We start from the raw sequence: 5,590 nt of genomic DNA, 5'->3' as shown, positions 1-5,590 counted from the left end.
GAGGAGACGTTTCTTTAGTTTTAACGCCGCCACTTTATTTATTGACTGTCCACCGGAGCAACACTCTCATCACCTCTAGGTGCTCGTTCACTTCTCGTATTCACACACTTCTTGCGCAAGTTACCCAGGTGCACTACGTCACTCTCTGGGCCCGTTCCTTAAAGGGGCAGGCCATACCTGCAAATGTTGTTGCTTATAATTATTACTAGTAGTGACATCTGTAGAGGCATGAGTATTACCAGCAGTGGCGGTTCGTCATACAGGGCGCTGGGGCGCCGCCCACCCTACAATTTTGAGATGAAAAAAAAAAAAAAAAAAATGACATGTCAAAAAACATTATATATCAAATAATTTAATAAGAAATGTACTGTTTTAAAGCGTTAAATGTGTGCCGGAGACCGTAAGCCCCTGTCAAAAACCACTTAATATATTATATTTGGTAATATATTTGCCATTCATTATCACTGAGAGAGAAGCCACTCCTCCCTGTGGGCGCCGGGCAAGTGGAAGTCTATGGAAGCCAACAAAAGGGGCAGGAACATTTGAGCAAGGACAGCTTCTCAATGGCGGATGACAGTTCGAGCCATGGGCGCACTTCACTTGCGCCTACAGCCAATGAAAGGGTTTCTTATACATCATGCTGACAGGACTGTCCAATCAGAGACCTTATCACTGATCTACAGGAGCTGCATAGTTAGCAGATACTTTTAATCTGCACGGAGGTGCAGCTCCGATCCCGGAGCACTGAGTGAGACAGGTAGAGGACAGACAGTGGACAGATAGAATCATTGTTGTTTACTGTGTCGTGTGTGTAGTTTTATCGATCAGTAATAATCAGCTGAAATTTTTAACCACATGTTAACGTGCATGGGGACGTGCTCCTCCGGGACCGGGACCGGAGCACCTCCCGGAGCACCGGAGCACCTCCCCGGGGACCGTGACCGTCCCCGGGGACGTCCCGGCGACCAGAGCACCGGAGCACCTCCCCAGGTGCACCTCCCTCCGGTGCTCCGGAGACCGGGACGTCCCCGGGGACGACCCGGTCTCGGTCCGGGGACCGGGACCGGGACCGGAGCACCTCCCGGAGCACCGGAGCACCTCCCCGGGGACCGGGACGTCCCCGGGGACGGTCCCGGAGGAGCACGTCCCCGGGGACGGTCCCGGAGGAGCACGTCCCCGGGGACGTCCGGACCGGAGCACAGGACCGGAGCACCCCGGAGTTTTTTTTCTCTCATTGCGGTGGGCTATTTAAACCGCGCCGCCCAAGTGCGCCCCCCCCCAAAAAAAATTTCACCAGCCGCCACTGATTACCAGTAGCTATATCTGCATTCTTTATCAAAATGGCACAGCCTAGACATTGAGAGACAACCCATTGCGTGAGTACTTTTACTTTTAATACTTAAAGTAAATTTAAAAATAAGTACTTTTTACTTTTACTTAAGTAGGATTGTTGATGTAGTACTTTTACTTTTACTTAAGTATATATTTTCCTGGGTACTTGTACTTTTACTTAAGTACTAAACTTCAGTACTTCCTCCACCACTGTATAAGAGGTATCTACTGATTAATTAATTTGGTCTCTGTTTATGGCAGAGGTCTTTAACAGGGGGTCCTGGGGGTCGCAAATATTTGGTTGAGACAATTTTTTAAAATTATTATTATTTTTTTTTTAATAATTTATTTATTTTCCAACCAATTTTTTTTCCACAAATAAATTAAATGTCTTAAAATACACGTTAACATGCATCCAACATATTGTGAGGCTGATTTGACCCACTGCCTGACAACTGCCATCCGTTCAAGATTAGATAAGTTGTGTGCTACCATCAAGGTCCGACATCTCACTAATGTGGGAGTATGTGGGGCATCCACAGATGGCTTGAGGATTCACTGTCTCTTCTACTGTCTCTTCTACAAATAAAAACATGAATCTGTGAATTATTGTAATAGCTCAGTGTTGTATGCAAGATGTATGTTTATAAAAGGCCGTAGCATGGCCACCCTGTACCTTGCACATGTTTAAATTAAAAACACAAATATATGAAACTGTGTAATATTTGAATAGTTTAGTATTGAATGCACAATAACAGGGTAACTATGTTTATACATGGCACTAGGCCCAGTTCAATATAAAACACAATTTTATACACTATATATAGTATGGGGTCCCTGCTCCATCTCTCCACCAGTTTGGGAGTCCTTGGCTTGAAAAATGTTGAAAACCCCTGGTTTATGGAATACATAACTCCTTAACAATCATCTAATCGGGTTCACACTCGGTATGTGTATTGTAAATTGCCAGAAAAAGGTCAGGGCGGAATTTAGTGCAACTTTGAAATGTGATACATTTAATGTTTATAAAAATAGAAGAAACAGGCAACCAGTGCTCTGTAGCAGAGGTTGGGGGTAGGCGATGTTGACTGAAGGGTCAAACCACAATTCAACATCCGCACCAGGTCTTTTTAATTATTTGTTTTTGTTTATTTCACCATATTGGATTTAGAGACATTCACGGATGCTAAGCAGTAGGGATGAGCGAGTACAGCATTATCTGTATCTGTATCTGTTAACCATATGAATTATCCGTATCCGTACTCGGAGTGGGCGGCGCCTAACCCGGAAGTGGGTGTGATTTAACCCGGAAGTGGGCTGGTTCAACATAACTTTTTTTAACTTTGAAATTTTTTTATGATTTTTTTATTTTTATTTTTTTTAAATTTATTTCCACACCAGGTGTGTGTGTGTGTGTGTAAGTGTGTGTGCGTGCGTGTGTGTAAGTGTGTGTGTGAGTGAGATGCGAGGGACGTTCACTGTCTCCCGGAGAAATGAGCACTCTGTGTTTTTAGTATAGAAACATGTGAATTATATTCGTTCACAAGTCATACAGACTGGTTTTGTTATTTTCACTTTACATTAACACTTAAAGTTTAGTGCAGTGTAATTGTTTGCCGTGATAATTAAATGCCAGTGTGATAATAAATGACAATTTCAAACCATACAAACTGTCATGTTGTACTGTATTTAATAGAGGTTTACTTTACTGTAAAGTAAGTGTAAATGTAAAGTGAAAATAACAAAACCAGTCATTATGACTTGTGAACGAATATAATTCACGTCTTTCTATACTTAAAACACAGAGTGTTCATTTCTCCGGTAGACAGTGAACGTCCCTCGCATCTCCAGAGCTCCTCTACTGAGCCAATGCAGGTCTCGTGAAAAATGATCCAAAGACTCGTACCCGAAGACCCAGTCGGGAAATGAACGAATCCTTTCTGCTTCCTTGACTGAGCCTATGGAACAGTCCCGATGCGCAGTGAACCTGAGTGACTGAGAGACAGAGAGCTGTTCTGTGAGTGAGTGAGCAGAGCCGTGTGTGACGGGAGGAGCGCTGTGACGCTGTGTGAGGATTTTCATTCAGTCCGAGCACAGATAATGACTCCGATTACTCGTATAATAATCGTACTCGGCAAAAGTGCTTTATCCGTACCGGATACTCGTTTCAGCCGGGTATCCGGCTCATCTCTACTAAGCAGCATCATGGAATCACTTCCTGTTTAGCAGTTATTTTTCAAAGTAAGAGCACAATGTTTTTTTTGTGGCTGCACTCCTTCAATCTTGAGGTGAATTACAGAGCTTTTATTTGTATGTGTTATGAACTCGGATCTGAAGATTGTGTCGATTGCTTAACAAACCAATGAAATAGCTGACATGCAATGTATGAAAGAATAACTTCAAATCATTAAATAATTTTCAAACTTACAGAAGTCACACATGTGAACAGACATAAAGCAAATTCTGTTTTATGTTATTAAATACATCTGACTCTGAAATCTGTATTGCAGGGTAAGTGTTTTCTAACTTCACTCTGCACCATAGAAGAAGCTCTGCACACAAAGTCCAGCACAGAACAATAAAAAAGAGACAGTATATTATAGAACTGTTTGAGGAGGACTCACTAATGACATGCATTAATTCTGAAGTTGCTCCAAAGCATCAGCCCAGGCCAAGAAAACAGCCCATTCTAAACAAATAATATGTTAACCCAAAATCAAGGCAGTATGTGATTGACCCCATTATTTTTTAGGGTGAAAAGTTGCGTCACATTCTTCAGCTCATTGCATACCATATTTATATGCTATAAATACCTAGAGAGGTCTTTTATTTAAGCTTTCATGCACTGTTGAGTCAATTAGCTGGCTCTTTTGTGTGAACGCATGCATCTATGAATGTGATGAACCTCAGAGACCGTCCTTGAGAGACCGACCACTGGCCTGAACTCTGGTCTCCTCCCCTTCTTCCTTGCCTTCCTCCTCTGCTCCTCTGCTCCACAGACTTACGGAAAAATGGAAGAAGTGCAGGAGGCAGAGTGGGTGGGGGCTGTAAGGAGAGGGAGATCAAACACACCTGCAATGGAATCTAAAAACAGAGGGATAAATCCAATTAGGGAAAGAAGAAGAAGGAAATGTATGCAATCAGATGATTTCCCCCACCAAAGGCAACTGTATAACAGGCCCTAAGACTCGTTGTTTATGCATCACAGGAAAGAAGTAAAAGTCAGTGGAGAGGGAAACAGACTGCAGCAGGAAAGGAGAGATGGGTCCATGGATAATTGGGTTGTAAATTAAGTGAACATTACTTTGAGTTCGAAGTAATAAAGCATACTATTTCACTTGTTATAATTAATGTTCTCCTACCCCTACATCACCCAAAATAACCAGTAAGATAATGTTAATAAAGTCAACTTGACAGGAGCATTATCAAGATAATGATAAACTTACTAATGAAGATTAATTGATGTAATTGATCACATCAAATCCAAAATAGGGTGTAATGTAAACTACAATACCCAGCCGTATGAGCAGCAACCTTAATGATGTATGACAATGGCATCACCCTGATTCCCTCAACAAAAATGAAATGTGTTTTACGCTGAGCTTTGCATTATCAAAGAACAAGCTCTGTGAAAAACAACAGTTCATGACCAAAGGTTTGTTCAGCAAAAACCTCTTTACAATTGTTGAGCTGCTCTTACATTTAATTCTCTTTCTTAATGTGTTTTTTGATACTGAATGATTTGAATTATGTGGAATCACATGGAATGTAGGCCTCAAGTGTCCTAATCTGGTTTTCTGTTTAATACCACTTTCTTACCATTACAAGTTGAACTTGATTTTGTTTCTTGGGTCTGATGAAGTTTGCCGTTTTCATGAGGACACTCATTGACATAATGCACTTCACTTCCCCTGTAGACAACTCAAATAAACACTAAGGAAATAAATAATATGTCATTTGATATGTAAGTAAAAACAATCACAATTTATCTATATGAAATTTGCTTAAATTCACAAGTCACAGCTCAGTTATAAAAAAAAGACAATTAGTAGACGTCACAAAGCAGTAATAACAACATGATTTATTACAAAAACAATACATGGATGTAGACAATGCAAATTAATAACATGTTATTTGATATGTGAGTTTAAACATCACAGTTTATCAATATGAAATTCGTTTAAAGTCACAAGTCACAATTTTATTTAAAATGGAATAATAAATAAATGTATCACTGAAGTCCATTAAAATATAATAT

This window comes from Limanda limanda, chromosome 10, assembly GCF_963576545.1.
Source record: "Limanda limanda chromosome 10, fLimLim1.1, whole genome shotgun sequence".
NCBI classification, from domain to species: Eukaryota; Metazoa; Chordata; class Actinopteri; order Pleuronectiformes; family Pleuronectidae; genus Limanda; species Limanda limanda.
This window is presented reverse-complemented; position numbering follows the sequence as displayed.